At 39.1% G+C, this 19,305-nt stretch overlaps 1 protein-coding gene across 1 annotated transcript in view; it reads right to left on the bottom strand.

Moving 5' to 3' along the window:
* The window catches only part of ARPP21 (cAMP regulated phosphoprotein 21), a 288,954-nt gene extending 272,084 nt beyond the window's left edge, over window positions 1-16,870 (bottom strand). Inside the window, exon 1 of the mRNA XM_051768567.1 lies at window positions 16,584-16,870. The gene's annotated coding sequence lies outside the window, so the exon portion shown is untranslated. The remainder of the gene's footprint in view (window positions 1-16,583) is intronic.
* Between the last annotated feature and the right edge of the window lie 2,435 nt (window positions 16,871-19,305).

Below are 19,305 nucleotides of genomic sequence, written 5' to 3'. Positions count from 1 at the left end.
GTTGCCCTTCTCTGGATGCTTCAGCACCTCAGTGTCTTTTTTGTAATGAGAGACCCAAAACTGAACACAGTGTTTAAGGAGTGGCCCCACCAGTGACGAGTACAGAGGGGTGATCACTGCCCTGGTCCTGATTGCCAGACTATTGCTGATACAAGCTAGGATGTCATTGGCCTTCTTGGCCACCTGGGCACATTGTTGGCTCATGTTCAGCCAGCTGTCGACCAACATGCCAGATCCTTTTCCACCGGGCAGCTTTCCAGCTCCAATTGTTAATGAGAACCCATTAAAGAGCAACTAGTTCATTTAACCAAAGAATAACAACCTATACTTAGTAATGGAATGACGAAGACATTGACCTAATTGAGCAATCAACTAACTTATGCCAGGAAAAGCCAAACATTCTTAAGCACTTGGATTTCTCTTCTCATTCTGTTTCATTCACCTGTCACGCGAAAGATAACTGGGCAAGCACTGGTCTGCCACGTGCTGAAGCCGTCATCCTGCTAAATTCCATGACAAAACTCCTATTGACTCATAGGATCATGTTTTCTCTATCAATCTGAAATGACACATCACTTGTTGAACTGTCCTTGTCTTTTCTCTGAGAAGGAAAAAAGTCTCTGCTTACACACAGCATTTGTACTGCAACAAATCTGGAGGTAATATTATTATAAGCACTACAAATCAAAACGAGCCAATGTTACCTGTGTATTAGTTCTCTAAGCTATTAGTTTGACTCCACTTTTTCTCATGGGTTCAGCACTAAGCTGGAACAAACTAGCTTCAAGGAGGTCACTCTGCAATGTCATCCATAGGTGTTGCATTGACTTTTGGTGTGCTGCACTGAATTGTGTGCTAGGACTTTAGGAGTGGGTATCACAGAACTAGTGTTACAGTGACATGAGCTACACCACGAGTCCCCTCCTAGCCTATTGTAGGAGAATTTGATTGCACTAATGGGAATAAATAACCTGGAACTAACACTTCATTTACACAAAATACTTCCATGTTCACACATTTCAGGTTTCAATCCTGTGACTTTTTTTGATGGGAGGGTGCTGTTACAGTCCAGACCAATGAAGCAAATCAAATTATTAGCATAGCTCTCAGAGGAAGAGATAGAGGGAGAGAAGGAAAATTCACAGTGACTTTCTCCACTGGCTGGCTAAGAGAAAATAGAGACAGAGATCACACATACTGGCATGAAGAGATACGTGGGGAGAATGTTTACAGAGGTGCTGCTAGATTTAGCAATGATTTATTCTGGGACTGCACAGCAAACAGAAAGGTAGCAAGATTACTCTATCATGGGCCAACTAGCAACAAAGCCAGATCTTTGTGAGGAAGATGCCATCTTGTAGGTCTGTGAGAAATATGGTGGTGCAGACTTAGCTCTACAGGAGAGTGAGCCATCCAACCTCACTGCTTTCAAGGTACATGAAATCAAGAAGTATTAATAGCTTTCTACACATCTGTAATAATCTGCTGAATCAAAATTATAGCAGTCAACACCCACAGACATACTTGCCAGAAAGGAAACAGTGAGCAAAAGAGAATGCACAGAACACTAATGACTGCTCTTTGGTTCTTCTACAGCTGCATTGGGGGTGTCCTCCAAAGTACAGGCAGATGGGCTGTTTTATAAAAACTGCAAATAATAATTTCTATCCACCACTCCAATCTGCATATATTAAAATGCTTATCAGAACTACAAAATCACAAGTACTTTTTTTTTTTTTAATGTGGGATCCTATTGTGAGTCATATAAAAAAATCTCTGTAAATACAAATTATATGAAACCACTGTAACTATTTCTCATATATCTAAAAAGAGGTATTTATATGACAGGAAATAAAGTAGTAAATGCCAGCTGATGCTTACTTCAGATGTAACTGGCAACAGAAATGCATACTATGTATGCATACACACGAACACAGGCACACCTCTCAGCTTCCCATCTAAGAGTTTATAGTATTTTCTGTGTAAGACATAGCCCTGTGTAATATATAAACAGTTGTATTTCAGCAGTATTTACAGCAAAGCTTTTATTTAAACTAAAATGATCTATCAATGTCCGTGTCACATTTATTACAAGAAAAGTAACAGGACTGAATGTTGTCAATGTAAAGCAAATAAAGAAACAGTTCAGTGAGTTGATACACATTTTCCCAATAAACACCTGAGCAGAACTGTGCTTCCTTTCAGGTTGGATACAAAACCCAAATCCATTTAGACACAGTTGTTGGGATAAACTGACTCTGTTTGCTTAAAAAAATAATAATTAAGAAATCAAATAAAACACACATAGCAAGTTGGAGAATACATGCCACAGCGTGCCCTCATACAGAAAAGCAACAATCATTCCAGAGGGAAATCAGTGTAGACTCCACCAATAAGGAAACTTCAACCATGAGGCTGCTCTTCTAATACTTTTAAAGAGGATAAGCATATTGCATGTCTCTTGCCATCTTGCACTTTTGTACCTGAAGGGAACTGAATTGCTTGATTTCCTGTGAGTTCAGAAGGCTGTTGTGTAGCTACGATTAAATAGAAGTTTGAATAAATACATTTCTGAGTCATCAATCAACTCTCATTCACTCATTTAGTAGAAGGGTGAATGTCTTTTATGAGTCTGGTGAAGCAGTGCAGAGGTTAAGAAAATGCTCCATCTGTTTGTTCGCTTCTCAGTAGCACTCTCCGCTTCCCAGCCCCGGAAAGGGAGGGAATTCCTGCCCTGAGTGAAGAAGGAGTGTGCCAGCTTTCCACTAACACGGATTTGTTTGACCTCTTGTATCCCCATTCTCACAGCCTCCGAGCGGTGGCTGCCAATCACACAGAATTGTGGAGTGGGTTTGCAACAGCCCATAATATCAGCATATTTCAAATGGCAGGTGGAGGCATTTCTTTGTCAGGAAAGCGAGATGTGCAGGTTCTGTTATAAGCTGAAGTGATATAACACGCCTCCCTGTAAACTGCAATGCACAGGAAGCAATCAAATAATCAGGGCCAGATTCTCACCTCCCTGAAATGAGCCACTTGCGCTAAAAAGGACCTACTGAAGCTAGCAACACATTTTATGGATTACAGTGAGAGCAAGTGTATGTCTGAACACACTAATCCACATTTGAATTTAGGAATTTGTGCTGACTTTGATTGTGTGTAGGCAGAAGATGGCCTCTTACCACTTACATTAAGTCTCTTTAACTCAAAACCAGCAATGCAAAACAAATGTCATGACCGTAATTTACCTCTTATGAAAGGGAATTTTAAAAAAAGATTAAAAGAAAACAAGACATCCATCTGTCAGATGTAGACTTCTTGTCTCTTGAGAGAGTTGAGAGAAGAAATAAAACCATAAACTGAAAGGGAAAGAAAGCATAGAGAAGGTGAAGCCTTCCTTCACTGCTGCTCAGTATAACTCCTTTGAAATCAGAGTAGCCGTGTTGGTGTGCAGCACTTGAAAGGACCAGAGCATGATGAAGGAAACAAACATAAACAGTGATGGTCTGATGGGTAGCCTGAGCTAACAGATATGCTTCTGTGCCTTTGTCACTGACCAAAAAACAAGATTACATGCTGTAATGGTCTTAAAAAATACTGAAGATTGCAAATAAAACAACAACAAAATATTTTCTTGTTATTACCTGAAATTTCAATGTTCTTTGACCAGTAGGGCACCACAGTGTCTACTGATAACACTCAGATGCATAAAGAATAGCTACAAATGCCATTAAAGTTACAAATTAGTAACTAAGCTTGGGCAAGTGATACCTAAATCACTCAGCATGTCTCTATACTGTACTACATCCTTTTTTCTAGACAAAACTGATATGAAAATGCACAGTTAGTAAATCACAAAAAAAAAAAAGGAGTCACACTGCAATTCCAGTGTGTTATTTGCAATATCACTCAGCTCTGTAAGCCATTCCCTTGCAAAAGTAATGGAATCAAGCAAAGGGAAAGTTAGCTCTTGTCTGTATGCACTGTATCAGTTAGAATTCAGCTCTTAGGCCCAGAAAAGTTGCTTGAAATCTCCGCCTCCACCCTCTAGCCTTGAAGTCCTTTGGCAAACCTGCTTAGAGAACAAGATCACTGAGGATGAAGAGTGGTACTGCCTAGCAGAATATAGCCTCAGATATAGAGGTTTCATATAGCATAATGACAGAGAGATGTAATAAAATGTCAATTAAAAAAAAAGAAATTATCAGGCCCTGGGTTTAAAATCATTCAATATATAATTAATTCTTGGATTTTTATATCAAATAGGAAATATATTTAGAAATTACATTTATACTTTTTCCATTATAGGATGATTAATAATCTGTTTTCTGAAAGTACAAGCATTTATATGAAATGTTAATTGGGAAAATGTGTGAAAGTAAAGATCTTGTTTGCTAAAGGAATTTTGGAGACTGGAGGACTAACATGTTTTTTAAGGAAAGAATACCACTCCATTTGCTGTAACAGTTTTGTGGTTTTTCAAGTAGGCAAGTGAAATGAGCCACTTAAAATATATCCTGACACTTTCTCCCAACAACAGGTTTGATTTTTGAAAAGGATAATGGACTCTTAATACTGCATGGAACTTATTCACTGAAATAACTCAGTCATATATATGGGAGCTGTAAAAGTTATGTTCAGTATCTTTTTAAAAGATAATTTTTGCATCCTTTATTTCATATTGTATTATCAGGGACAAATGTCTTCAAATGGATTTTCTCTGAATAGTAAGATACATAAAAAAATTCTCATAAAAAATTTCTAAATACATTTAATTGACAGAGAGAAAACTGAGAAAATGCTAGATTTGCCTGTCTAGATAAAAATCTGGAGGCCAAACAGTATAATGCCTGTCAAATATTGACTGTCCTGAGGTCCCTGAAGATTTCAGAAAGTTTGACATATAATTGCATTCCCATGCACTCTAGAATGGATGCAGTGTCAAATTGGTTCTGTCAAACAAATTTGATATGAAATGCTCAGAAGTGAGGTCACAAAGTTTCCTAGCTACAACATTTTTTGAAATACCCACTGTATTTTAAACAGTGCAGAACAATGAGCTGAATCATCATGGAAGATCCTACTGGAGCATCTATCTTGCAAAAAAGACAAGAAGTTGTACCATGTGTGCAGCGGATGTTGCCAGTCTCAATGTTGCAAAACATGGAACTAAAAGGAAATTTTTATTTTAGAGAGGGTTATATCATGCAAATTGATATATGGGACATCATGATCAGGACCACGGGAAAAACAGAATTTGATAGATCTAAGTGATAATGCACAGATTATATTTAGAAATAATAACAAGGACAATGAAAGAACTGAATCAAAGGGTAACAGATCACCAGTTTTTCAGAACTGAATTCTTGGCTCCATTGAGGTCAGGAGGAAAATTTTCATTAGCTTTTATACGATCAGGATTCCACTCAATATTAACAAAGGAAACACAGCAAATGCCATTGATGAAAACCTCTAATCTCTCGCCCTTGCTTCCCTTTGATATCTAAAATCTAAAATTTGGGTGGGAAAAATAATATGATATAGAAGTTAATTTTTCATATTGTTTGTACAATAAATGCATGACACTTCTGTTTCCCATTTTTGCCATCTATTACATCTTAAGCTATTTTTAGCTTAACTAACAAGTTGAGGCTTGATGCTGTGGAGTTAGGTGATCCCATGGGAGAATCTAAAAAAAAAAAAATTACCTCTAAAATTACCTGTATTAGTCAGTGAAATGTGTGATGTGACCCGCCGTCAGATTTGCCTTCCTGAGCAGTTGAAGGAGAAATTTCAACTGTTTGATGTCCCAAGGGTCAGCAAAGAAATCGCAGAGAAAGCAAGTGTGGAGACTGTGGCAGACGTGCTCTGGCTGCATTCTCAGCCCCGCCTTCTTACAGTTTCCCACATTTACAAGAGTAACTGCCATTATTTCTTTTTATCCTTAGCCTTTACCTAGAAGCATCTGGAATTAATACTTAATGGTTAGTTTTAGCTCCTAGTATATTCTGTAGTCTGGTTTGATCTTTCCTCACTACAATTTTTAACTCCAAAGATATGTCTTCATTGCTGAGTTAATACACATCAGTTAGTGTAGATCAAGGTGAAGGCAGATACATGTGACATAAATCTTGAGCACCACAAGGCAACCAGATGACCACACAAAAAGATCAAATTTGGGGGGGAGCATAAATATGTCAGGATCTGCAGAGCTTTAGCCTAGGCTTGTGTTAAAAAAATCCCCAGTTCTCAATTGAAGGGATATTTGTGAGGATTTCTGATGTGGAAGGTCTTTAGTGACTGACAGCACTTGAGTTATAACTTGAGTTACACACTTTAAGCCTACTGATCCCAAACATTTCTTGCCCATGATGACAAAAGAAAGGTATGTGTGGGCTTTTCCGCCTGTGAGACTGGGGATTGGAGACATGTATGTCTCATCTGGGTATAGAAGACATGCCAATCCAGCTCTGTTGCCTTCCATCTCAAGGCATAAAAATATTTCTCTTTCAATTGGATATCTTGAGCTACAGTGCTCGTTTACAACCAAAATTTATGTTCCCTCATTATTTTAAGTGTTCAGCTCAGCACCATGATTTGAAATTTGCAGTTTCTGATAATAAAAGCACTGGAGTATGGAACTTGCTGTCACATCTCTTACACTGCAGTCTAGATGCGCTCCAGATCACATCAGGGATCTGGCTGTTGCCATGCCTTAGCTATCTTCTGATCCATCTGTCTTAGTCGCCTCCCATGGAAACTGGGGAGCAAGAGCACCAGAGAGGGAAAATGGTTATGGATTGTGCTCAAGGTGCCATGCTAACACAAAATGTTGATGCAGATGGAGCACAAACACGAACCCGACAGCTGGATAATTCACCCAGCAGGTTTGAGAATCTCATGGAATCATAAAACTAGCTGTGATTTAATTTATTTATTTTTAGAAGGATTTGCTAGTTTGTGGACAGCTAAATGTAAAACACAACCATGTTGATTTTCAGGGCATTTTTGTTTTGATGCTTTCTGGGAATGCATAGTTCTATTTATCCATTTTCAAACCAAATTTTCATCTCAACTTCTATTTCATTTGATGCATCACATGAAAAACAAAATCAGGGAAAAACACTGTTCTCAAGCCTCTCCTTACCCAGCTCTCCTTCTGAAATTTAATTTCTTTAGCTTCTCACCACTTTTTGCATTCATTCTCTCTGGGAATTAAAAGGGGAAAAGACAAAAGCAAGTTCAAAACCATTGGATTCATATACATTTGGATATAAAAATGACCAGTTACCACCCATTTATTCTTAGAATGAGGCTGCAGATATGTTATTGCATGAAAGAGACCCTCACATCATTTTTCAATTTTCTCTAACACAGTTTTCAGTGTGTGGGTTTTTTTACTGTGTTTTCGAGTTCCTCGACTGAAACATGTCACACATCATAAACCCCAGTGCCATGTGCCTGAGGTTTGGCAGGCTTTGCAGCACTGTAGGTTTCACTTCTTTTTGACATCCTAGCAATCCTTGCCGATGGTGTCAGGAAAGTCCAGAGTGGAATATGAAAAGCAGCTGGGACCACACTGGAGTAAGGAATCACTGAAGGCTTACCCAGACTTTCTGATTTTGGTTTCACATTGAGGCCAGCCTTTGATCAACCCATGGCTGTAATTTCCAATAGAACATATGCATTTTTACTCAGGCTTTCATTTTATTGTCAGTTCTTTGGTATTTAAAGTCCTCCCTGCTTGTGGTCTCTGGTAAGGAAGGAACAGGCCAAGAGAAAAGAAAGCTGACCTGCTTCACTAGATACTTTGGTATGTTGTTGCAGATAGAGTGGCAGGACTGGTGCCACTGGCATAAGGAGCCAGCTTTATTTAGTATCCAGCCTACCGTATCATTCAGACAGTAATTTGAGCTTGTCCAAGGCACCTGCCCCCAGTCCTGCAGGACTCAAATGTCAGCAAGCGGCGAGAGAGAATAAATGCCTTCCCAGTCTCTCTATTTGGTGAGCTATTCTTCAACTCCACTCTTGCTTTCCAGGTCATACAAGTATATTCCTTGAAGCCAGAAAGGGTCTCAGACAAAGGAAAATATAAAATAAAAGGTTGCATGTTGGAAAGACAAGTATCTTCAGGGGCCTGAATAAGGCAGTGTGCAGCAAATACTGAAGGAAAGCTAGAATGATGCTGGCAGCAATGCTATCTCTCACAGACCACTGCAAACCAAAGGTGAGTCATGGGGAGTAAGTGTGCAATTAATACAGTTTGAACTGCTCCAGGAAATAACACACAAAAAAAATCAAAACCTTTTCCCTGCACCTTGGATTTAGAGAAGTAAACAGAGTGAAGGCATGAAGTAATGGGGTTGGCAGTACACTGTAAAAGGAAAGGTTGATTTGGAGGGGATGCATGATCTAGAAAGTCAATGAGAAGAAAATGAAACTCAATTCCTCCACAAAAGTAGAACAAGTCTAGATCAGTCACCATTAACCCTGCTGAGAAGAATGGCTCAACAACACAGAACAAGGCAGGCAGGATCTCTGACTTCATGCAGTGGGACAAGCACTTTTATCTCTCTGTCTGAAAGAATTATAAACCTACTTAAAGCTGGTGAATAATTTCTGCTGATCCATAGACAATTTCTAACTTCATCAGCATGAAAGGTGAGCTCCAGACTGAAATATTGCAAGAGAGGCTTACAATTACTCCAGGTTTTTAAAACTCTGTCAGCAGTACCCTAGGCAACATGCATCCTTGCAACAGGTTCTTTAATAAGAAGTACATCTAAAATGCGCAAGGGAGTGTTGCATTGATGCGTGGAAATTAGCTTAGTATTGGTGTAGTATGTATCAATTTCCTCATGGGCTTAGAGCTGAGAGGGGCAGGAACATTCAGTGAACTAGGCATTCCATTCTGTCCAACGCAACAGGGACTCATCACTAGGGTAGACTTCAGCCACCATTCCCAAACCACCTTTTACAATAGTCTGAGAGCTGCTTTGCCTCTCTGGTATGACATGAATTTCTTCCACAGGAAAGGAAATGCATAATACACTTAGAAGGCTATCATTCAAGAATTAAAGGAAAAAGTACTTTCCAATCTTGGATACAAATTAGTGTTCCTGGGTAGTGGTAGGGAAGCTCTCTATAAAAGTGGGTTTTTAAGGCATCAGACTTATACATAGCACAAAGCTGTGATGAAACTGGTTTCTCTGTGACTGCTCAGCAAGAATAAAATGAAGAAATAGCATTAGAAAATTAAACAGATCTCTTTCTTGGGAAAACATTTTCTCTAGGGGGACTTTCAGTTATGAAAATCCTATATGGTGTAATTTGGCATAAACACTAGTCCTGTCCTGCTTTGAACACCAAATGGGAATTTACCTACATTTTTCTTACCATTACATCCTTAGAATTACCAGAACAAAATCCACTGGTTTGGGTCAATATTCTACTTTACATCCACAAGAGTCACAATACTGCTCATGAAAGCTGCAGTTCCTGGCTTCACATGCTCCTCTTGATCTACTTTCTTGGCAAACTATATCTTGCCCAACTCATTAATATTTCAGTAGATGTTTTGCTACATACTCTGCAACTAGTTTTAACATACAGACACTTCCTACAGGTTCAAGATGATCTCTGCCCTTCATCTCTTCACAGTGTAATGAAACGGGTGATGTGGAAATTATTTTTTAAGCTCCTGTATCCTTCCAAAATCCTACACATGGAATAAGGTACTGCAGAGGAAAAGTGCCACATGCCCCAAGGACTGTTTATAGTCCGACACTATGGCAATGGTTTTTGAATAACTCATTCCAACAAACAGCAAAACATACATTAACAGAAGAAATCTTCTCTTCCTTTGCCATGAGCAGGACAACGTATTAGAGGCACAAAGCTTCAACTGCGGTATTTTTTTTCTCTCTTCCTGCTAGCCTGCTCAGAAGATTTAGTGTTCCTCTTTAATTTCCTTTTTTTTCTTTTATTGCTTCCTGCACTAGAAATATATCTTAAAAAAAAAAATACTGAAGCCTTTTTCTATGAGGTCTTCATTCCAAAACCATTCTATTCTCCACTAAGTATTTGAGATGGCAGTTTCAATTCCTATTTTTTCCTAATCCAGACATTCATCCCTCACCTTTAAGGACAGCTGCTCTTTGTTTCTCCCAAACGCCATTCTTGTCTGTGTTCCTTTCCTGGGCTGGAGACCATCAAGTTCACTTTGGTTTTCCCACTAATTTTAGCCTCTCTCAAATACAATCCATAGGCAGATTAATTTTTTGTGGTCTGAGATGGCCATCTTTGGAGAGAAAGATATGCTTTCAGTTTATGTTGTATTATTACATGATTTACCAGTAACAGCAATCAAAAATCAATGACTTTGACTTCTTTCCATCTTATGTAGCCTTTGCTTAGAAGAGAGGTATACTCCAACACAGTGAGAGAAATTACCTAAGGCCCTTACATATCCCTTTAGTAGTAGATTTTGTGTATAAGAAGTGGCAGAGGTGACTAACATTGGAAGCACTGTTAAATGTAAGCAATCATGAATGTAATAAAAAGTCCCCTTGGGGTCTTTTGGGGGGTTAGCAATAAATACAGCAGATGCTAGCAGCTATCAGTAGACTCAGATTTTCTGTTATAGCTGTGGACAACTGGGTACAGTTTTAGTCTACAGTCATTCATGTTTTCTTAGTCCCCCTCAGACAAACAGTTGTAAGTAACTGGCAGATGCCACCAGAGATCCACACTCACACCTTTGAAACCTCTCACTGATGCCTTTCTATCCTGCCACATATTTGGCACAGGCAAAGAAGAAACTCCCAATTGCTTCCTTTAGGGAACTTCCCCATTGTCTGATCGGCCCATTTCAGATAGCCTCCATCACACTCGGATGAGTTCCTCTTCTCTTGCTGGTTAAAAGGATATCTGTTGAGGTGTAGCTATAGCCCTGCATCCGGATGCACCCATTAAGGAAATAAAATAAGCAGAAGGAAATACTCTGGACACTACACAGAGTGTCCTCTTATTGTCCTTCTTAGGTGAAACATCCCAGGCAGCATCAGCAACATCCTTCACTTTGTCAGTGCCACATAACAGAGTTCTCTATATTTCCATGAAAACCATATCATGGTTACTGTTTTCTGTTTATCATTCAGAGCTACCCATTCCCATCAGTCTTTGTGTTTGGAGCCTCTACTTAAATCATTCCACCACTGCTTTACTTTCCTTCCTTTAGATCCTATTTTCTAACATATTAGCTACACAGAGAACTTTTTTCTTTTCAGATTTCCAATATTCCAGTTGTCTGACTGCTTAGGCTGGCAAAATACCTGCTTAAAGACATACCATACCAATGCAATGCTGAGGAACGTCTCACTTTTTAGGGCATGCAATAAGCTATCTGCCTCCTGCAGACCAGCAATTCAGATTCAGGCTGCACACTCAGGGCAGCGCCATCCACATGAAAGCTCCATGTAATCCAGACAGTTTTAGAAATCTAATAACCATTATGTCTGCAGTCACCTCCTTTCTTATCTTGTGATTTTGACTGTGACTGGCTTGGCATCCCGTGGTACTCTAATTAATTAAGCCTTCTGCATACAGATTAAGGATCTCATCACCAACACAAATGCAACCATGAATCAGTTCACCAAACACAACTGAAGAAATTCAGAGTAGAAAGTTGGAAACATCTTTACAAGTGACCCATAATGTTACACAACTCCTCTGTAGTATGTAGAGCTTATGTGCTAGAAATTTGCTCTTTCAAACTCCAGAAAAGAGATGTTTTTTCTTGGGCTAAGCAACAGCAGGGAAGTGACTCATGGCAAAACAAACAAATGAAATGAAGATAAGAAGTGAAAAAGCAGTGCTGAAAATCAGGGCACGGAAAGGGAAGTTTTAAAAGGTTGCACTGTTTATTAATGAGTATCATACTTTTACCTCACTCTCTTGTGTCTAACTACTTTGCAAATTCAGGGCCATGAATAAGCCAGTAGGCAGTAACACTTATTTCTGCTTGTGTAGTTGTCCCTTCCAGGTAAGTGGAAGGCATAAACACCTTGGCACAGGTACTTGTACTACTGGTGCTGCTAAAAGATTTACAAAAACTGGTTACTAGGCAACTGTTTATGAAAAAATCTAAATAGCATCCTCTTGTTACTCAGATCTAAGAAGAGAAGAGTCAGCCCCCACTGATGGTGTCAGGCCACTCGGGAGATAACGTGCCTCCAAGCTTAAGTGTGACCACTGTCACAAACGGGTGTGCATCACCCTGTGCCCTTCATTTTTTCTGAAGTTATCAGCTCTTAAGCTGTAAATTGTGTATATTAAGAAGGCAGGTCTTTAAAAAAGTGGATCACAGTGCATTAACAAACTAGGAGAATGTTTAAGAGGGCTTCTGGATCTCTTACCATTACCTTGATATTTATTTAATGGACTAGACACTCACACACAATAATGATAATTGCCATTTATGGAGCTGAGAGAGAAATAGTGCTCCAACTGGGCTAGTGGGAAGCAAAAAGGGGTAATTCTATAATGCTTTTGAGAGCAGCACTCGACATACTGGTGCTTTATCAAATACAAATTTCTTTTTTTTTTCCTCCAGATAATTTTACAATAAAAATAATGTTTTGATTTTGGTGACTGTATTTTTTTAAATTTCCAATAATAGATCACAATAGACATACATACAAATAAAAATATAATTTATGTATAAATATTTGTATGTATTGTCTTTAGGTTTTAAGGATACCACTGAGGGCAGAGTTCAAGCCACATAATGATGGACAGCATATTGGCCTCTCCTCATAACAACAACCAGCAGCAGCAGCAAAACTGCATTAATTCCACACTCCCTGAAACCTCAGAGCATCCACCTAGATGTGCTGTTTCTAAGTCATATCCATCTACTGACCCCACCACATGCAGAGTATTTGGCAAGGTGTACATGGGGAACATGGAGAGGAGACAGAGATGCTTCCCAGGTCACTGTGAGTGGTGGCAGTCAAAAGAATATGCCCGGAACATCTTTTTTTTTTTTCTTTTTCTTTTTCTTTTTTTTTCTTTTTCTTTTTTTTTTATGAGGAGGATGTAACCTTAGTGATGAGAAATTAGCTTTAGAACCTTTCTTACAAAACTGATTAGACAGATAGATCTGTGTGACTTCAAATGCTTTGAGAGCTTTATTCACCCCCTCCTTCATATCACCTTATTTAAAATTAACTTACATTCTCACCTATACTTAAGCAGAAACTGTTGCCATGGTAACACTGGAGTTCTTCTAAATCCAGCATATGATGTAAGCAACACAGACGAGTCCCTATAGAAAGGGAAACTGGTACCACACACAGCATATTTCATATGGGGGGAGCAGAGGTGGAAGCAGCCACTGCTGCTGCTGCCCCTGGGAGGCACTGCAGTTCTCGGCTGCAAGGCACCTTTCATACTTCTCCCTTCTCAGACGTGCAAGGAGCTGAAAAAAGAGACTAAAGCTCCCTAATGAGCTGGGAGAAAGGTGCCCCCAGAGCTGACCTTAGCACTGTTGCATCCGAAAATCTTGACAGAATCACCAGCCCTGTTAGTTCGCTGCCAGCACAAGGTGAAAGAGGGATCATGGTTCACATAATCTTCCTCCATATTTGCATTTATTGCCCATGTTTTTGCCCAGTTGCACTCTTTTTTTAGATGCCTGGTCCTTCCACATTACTCCCACTCTACTAATGTCCCACTGCCAGCTTGCTGGCCTGCCATGGGCAGCAGTATGGGACTCAAGGGCCAGGTGGTCAAGGCAGCACCATCCTGACTTGCATGGAGCTGGTCACATCCAGATATACCATCAGCTTGAAGCAGTGTTTGCCATCCTCATCCATCATTCCATGGTCCTGATGTTCGTGTGATGTAAAAATTGTCAGTCCCCTCAGCAACAATACCTGTTACCCACACAAGAGCTGTAGCACTGGGCCACTCAGTTTCTATACTCCCCCTGACCCTGCCTGTACATATTAGCCCTGATTGCAGGGTGGAAGGAGTTCAGTTTCCACAACTCCCCCCCATCATTTTTTTCTTTGCTCAGCTCATTAGTGTTTTCATGTAATGAAAAACTATTCATAAGAGTGGAGTGAGACGACCACATCATTTCCCAGAGACCACTTAGCTGCTATCAGAATAGCAACAATTGCTGATTTGGGCTCAAGTTGAACCAAAGAGACCATTCCTTCTCTTATTGCCCAATGCATCTGCTGAAAATTATTCCACGTGGCACCCACACAGACAGAAATCCTCTATAAAACACTTATTTCCCTTCCATCTATGTGACTTGCCTATGTATTCACAGCCTTTCCAGGATTTTCATTCTCCTCCCTGACTCTCTGAATCCCAGGTTTTGTGGAATTTCTGAATGTTCATAAATCCCAACAAAGGGTTGATTTAACCATGGAAACAAGATTAGATCTGAAAAGAGGGAGTTTAAATAATAAATACTATCCTGCCATTATCCTACAAAATAAGGTCAGGTTTTTACAGCTGATAAGGTCAAAATAAAGGCTGTATTTTTCTGTCCTTTTCCTCTTCATATTGAGAAATCTTAGAGACTGTTTCATCAACAACCACAGAGTTTACAGCTGGGCTCTTTATGACAAGGGTGTCAGAATCTAGCATAGGAATTCAAGGAGGGCAGAAGCTATTTTTATAAAACTGTCATTTGATCTCCTTGGACTATCTTTATCAGAGTATTGTGAGGATACATATAGCAACATATACCCTTTTTTACAAGAGCTCCACTGCTTCCTATGTTGAAAATTTGCTGGTGGTTTTGCCTCAGCAAAGAATAGAGGAACAGACTAAGTAAAGCTTTGTTGTTGTTGTTGACATTTAAACAAATGAATAAAATAAACAAGAGCAACAACAGCTACAAAAACCCCTCATTTGCCTACCAAAGTGACGACTTTCAGCTTTTGCAGCTCTCATTTCTACTGCATTGCCTCCTCCAGATATTTTAAAATCCATATAGATGCACATATAGAACTAGATATTCTTCTACTTGTGATCTCTGGAGATTTCAGTTCTGTGGAAGCTCAAAAAACTTATTGCTTCTGCTCACCTCCTGTTAGCTTGGCACACTAAGTCACACCAGAACAGTATTTATCACTTAAATTTCTGGTATTTTAACATTTTTATCTAGCTAAGCAATTAGTGACAATATGCAGTAGTTTATGGTCATCTTTAAAATTTCAACGTTTATTCTTAATATTACTATTTCCATGTCCACCTCCCAGTTGCTAAGCAGTCTTCTGCTGCTGGCTGAACTTAATTACAGCAAACAAAGTTAGATATGGTGATTTTTGAAAATGTTCCTACTGTGCTCGGTAGCAGGCAGTGATGGGCATAGTCAGACACACAGTTTCCAGTTCTCCACTGTCGCAAACCTTACATAATTTCATTAAAACCAGTAGAAATCAAACAAAAATTGGACAAAATCAGAATGCCACACCTTTCCAACTGCTTTATCTTGGTGCGAGTGACTGCGTAATATGCCAGTCAATTGGAAATCAGCTTTACATTTTTACCATTTAAGAGGAGATTTAAGCAGTCCCCCAGGCTCCTGGTGAAACGGCCCACATAGGAGTAGGGAAAGAGATTGAAACTTTCTGCCTGTGATTCAGGGCTCACCATTTATTTTATTTTTTTCTTTAGCCATCTTCATTAATATTCTAGATCCAGAAACTTTAGGAGCCATCCACAAAAATTAACCTGTGGCCAGAGACAGTTCCGCTCTCAGGGAGAACTTGGAGTAGGAGAGAAGGTCATGGGATACTGCCAAGTATGTTCAAGCTGTACTCAATAATTCTGTGACGCTAACATCATCCTGTGCCCTCATCAAACAGCATTCCTACCTGCACAAACAGATGTAGGAGCTCTTCTTTTGGGCTCTGTGCAGTCATGCATCCTAATCCCAAATGGGTGCCCAAAGTGTTATCATTTCTTATCATCATACATTCTCTAAAAGTGTCTCAATTTAGTCTCCAGTATGTTTTGCTGGTAATAACAAACCAAGGAATTAACTTCTTTGGAAACTGCCTTTCTCTTTAAGGACTAGGTAGCTGCAAGAAGCTCAGTAGTCAGAGGAGGAAATAAGAATTTCTTATCCATAATGCCAAACTTATATTCTAACCTCTTACAGCTCCAATGCCATACCTAATCAAGAAGCCCTGGAAGGATCCTTGCTATGCTACTGTCTGTACATTATGTCTTCTACAGATAAAAGAGTCAAATTTCCATATATCAATCAAATTCAGGAGAACTAAGCTTTTATTCACACACAGAAAAAAAAAAGAAATACGACAGACTAGTCAAGGGAGACTCAGAATAGCGCACACAGCAAATACAGTATTCCAGTCCCAGATCCAGGATGTGTTTCTCTCATATACCACATTCACTTACCACCTTTTATATATATATACATATTAAAATTTATACAGCTACATATGAATGTATGCAGGCATATATGTGTATGGATATATGAATATATTTCTTTAATTAGTCCGAAAGAAATTGCACAATATAAGAAGAAATATTACCTGCAACTGGGAGAGATCAGAGTTTTTCTGTGGAAGATGGAAGAGCCCGTGTGCAAATGAAAGTAGTTGAGACCTTGCTCACCAGCTGAGACACATAAACCACAATAACGAGTATGCTGCGAACTACACCAAGAGATAAGACATTCTGCTTCACAGCTCAGATGAAAAGCATACATGCAATCAGTTTAAAAGACCGGGTTTGCTCTGAAACTGGTCAGTAACTGATCATACCCATTTACCACATATCTGATGAGAAGCAATAAATTGAGAAGCACAGGTGACCTTTGCCCACTCATCCATACACTAAATGAAGGAACTGACCATGCCTGTTACCAACCTCCTTTTTTAAAGTGGTCAGCTGTGAAACAAAATGGGTAATCAGATGCAATGTTTAGCTTGCTTATTTATAGAATCAAGCATGTCTCATTTAACTCTTAGCCTTAGCAGGTATGTCAGATAGGGTGAGACATGATGAATGATAATTCTGGTGAAACCTGAAGCATGTTGCTAGACAAGATGACTTTTTAACTGAAAAAGTGAATAAGAATGGATTAATCTAGAAGTGGTCAAGGTTGTTTTTTGTTTTATTGTTATGGTACCCAGGTGATGAGTTTTCCAGAAGAAAGCTCTGTGGAAAGCAAGATGAGGAATAAGATGGAGACATATGAGGTGTGTGACATGTTGTGTAACAAGACTGAAAGACTGGGCTCAAAATGGCTGAGAGATCCCTACTTTCTCTGTGCATGTGCAGTTGAGTGCCAAAGTAGAGGTCGTGTAGTAGATTCTTGAAACCATTCAAGGAGCTGGCAAAAGAAAGTGGGACTTGTTTAAAGAGCAATTGAATAAGATAAAGCCTTCTACTGCATATTGATCGGACAAGATGGCATCAGTTACTAGAAAGATGCACACACAGACTGCTAAAGTGAGTTTATCTGAGTCTAGTTATAGACCTTCTTTGCCATTTAGGTGGCATTTGAAGTGAGACAGGAATAAAAGCAGTTTCTGAGCCATTTGAAAGCATATTTCTGACACCTTAGGTCAACTCTCATTTTATTTCCAGGGCAGACACATAACTACTCTGCATGGAATTTATTTAGTAAAAAGTGAGCCCCAGACAGGGTATTCGTGCTTGGTTTCTCATATAGCCCCCATCAGAACAGCACTGCCATTGTCAAGCCACACAGATAATTTCTTGCCTGTGATCTGGCCTCAGCTGCCTGAACTCCACCAGGATGACAAAAAGCAGGGAACAAATTAACTGCCAATTATTTTTTAAGCTAGCTGCAGTATTTTATGATGAATATATTTTTTCTGGGCCCAGAACACTTGAAATTAGCAGGTTTTCCTTTCAGTTTATGGCACAGAAAAGCAAGATTGTTCTTGAGGGAATGTTAAACTTTCTTATATATTCCAACAAGGTCTCCAAAAGAGCATACAAAAAAAAACCTTATGGTAAAACCTGGAGCTGAAGTCCTATTCTCTGAAACTTCATCCAACTTCAACAGTATGTAGCAACAAAACCCTACCAAATATCTTTAGGAATTATGGTATAAGGATGATGTCTCTTTTTCTTTATTGCTCATGGCTTTTTTCCCAGACCATCGCTATTCTGAGACTATCAGCAAATTTTGAGAGAGAAGCACATGGAAAGAACATATTACTTATTTTTATATGTTTTGGTCCACTTTTCCAATGAGAAAATAAATCATTTATCAGGAAGACCACCATTTCAAATATTACTTACATCTCCAGGACCGTACCTCCCTATTTCTTTAGTACACTGAATGGAAGAAAAGACAGAAGATTTAGTATGAATATTAGAAGTCTGTAACGTGGGGGTCCTTTATATGATAAAGAATGATGTACACTCTTCTGAGGTGATAAAGAAAGAGGCTTTATTTGAATTCGGCGCTTCCCTATATACCTGGATACCATGGGACTTTCTTAACCAATGGGGTTGTCTGTCCCTGCGCATGTCTCTTGATTCCCTTGCCCCTGGGACACCTCTCCTACATCAGTCCAGCTGTCTATTATGTTGTAAAATAAATTCCCTGGGAGAATATTACAAGTCTCTCACTGGGATACTTAAGGTATAGCAGGGAAGGCATTAACAGAGGTACAGCAGAGAACTATCTTAATCTCACAGATGGGCTAGATGACCTGAAAAGGTTTTATCCTCTAATACATAGGATTCTGGGTTATATGGTTTTTTCTCAGTATTCGTCTTCTCTGTCTGATTGCAAATCCCATTCAAAGGCACATTCTCCTGCATAATGCAACCTATAAAATGGCACTAGCCAATTATCTTAGCCATTTAATACCTACAGAGTCTGCCCTTTTGGAATGTTATAAGCCTATTTTTTTCCTGGATACGTCATTAGAGTGGAAGTGTCACTATGCTCCTGATGACGTGCACAAAAAAAGAAGACAGGACTGATTGGAAATGTGTTAATTATATTTTAACTTTGCAATGTATTTCAGAAAATATTAATAAGATTGAAATTTCAATTATTAATTACATAATGAGTAACACAATGCAGTTTTGCAGTCTAATCCAGGCACATTCCTGAATAATTTAATTCTGAAAATGGTGTAGCACAAAGGGCTTGGATCACAGTGAAATCAAGCAGTAGTAGGAATGTAACAGTCTCAGGGCAAAGAAATCCAAATTATTTTCTTTCCCTGCCCTAATTCAAATGCTCTTCAATGATAAAAATTATAT

This window comes from Manacus candei, unplaced genomic scaffold, assembly GCF_025592945.1.
Source record: "Manacus candei isolate 608988 ecotype Guabito, Panama unplaced genomic scaffold, ASM2559294v1 h1tg000095l, whole genome shotgun sequence".
Classification (NCBI taxonomy): domain Eukaryota; kingdom Metazoa; phylum Chordata; class Aves; order Passeriformes; family Pipridae; genus Manacus; species Manacus candei.
The sequence above is the reverse complement of the archived record's forward strand: the minus strand, read 5'-3'. Positions and strand labels throughout refer to the sequence as shown.